This window comes from Polistes canadensis, unplaced genomic scaffold (assembly GCF_001313835.1).
Source record: "Polistes canadensis isolate GaletaPanama2010 unplaced genomic scaffold, ASM131383v1 scaffold_182, whole genome shotgun sequence".
Lineage (NCBI taxonomy): Eukaryota > Metazoa > Arthropoda > Insecta > Hymenoptera > Vespidae > Polistes > Polistes canadensis.
The window spans coordinates 98168-99205 of NW_014569729.1; positions in this window are offsets into that span (position 1 = coordinate 98168).

Consider the following 1038-nt stretch of genomic DNA (forward strand, 5'->3'; position numbering starts at 1 on the left):
TATTTAATTATATTAAATTATATATATATATATAGGAGACATATATTTATACTCGTATAAATTTGTATGAGTATTTTCAACAAAACATTCCATTCTAATCTCTCGAGTATTTACTTCTATTTATATTCTTTTTTTTTTTGTTTTTTTTTAATTCACATTCGACGGATAGAAAATACACTTATCGATTAACTATGGTCCTCCTCCTCCTTCGGAGAGCCCTTTTTGTATTTTTTTCTTGACCCCATTTCTATTCCTTCATCTCCCCTTCCCTTCCTCTTCTTTCAACACTCCCTATCCAAGTACCGTCTACCAACCACCCCATTTCAACCAGGGGGGGTTGGAAATAACGCGCAAACTCTGAACGATCAGAGGGGTGGATATATTCGGGTTCTGCCTGCTGTCATGAAAATCCTCCCTTAACGTTAGCCAATCCCTGTACGCGAGCACGCCCCATGACGTCACGCCAGTCCCCCCCCACCCTTTACTCTGATAATTAGCCAATCCGATTGCGAGTTATCCTACGTTCACCCCATCCCGGCTGATTATATTTACGAGCCAATGATTTTTCCACTGCACGGAAGAACCCCTACGAGTATGTTCCGATTTCAGAGGGGTTGGTACTGAGGGGTTACAAGAGGACTGGTACAATGGCCTCAAACCCACTCTCCCTCCAACCCCTCCCATTTTTTTCTTTACTTTATTATTTTAGATTCTTTATCATCCCCCTCTCTCTCTCTATCTTTATCTTTTTTTTTTTTACATTTTGTATTAACGTTCTTGCAAGTATATCAACATACTTTTTCTTTTCTTAAGACATTCCTTTTCATCCCCTTTTAACTAATCGAAGAAAATATTTCTACGCACAGTGGCTTTTGTTAATTGTCGTTTTGATAGTAGAATAAATTGTAATATTGGCTTGAATTTGTTATTAATCATGACATATACTTGTTTATATATAATTTTAACAAAATATGATACACGTAAGAAGTTTATTTTAAAATTGACCCGAACAATTATTTTATATTAAATTTTATTAAT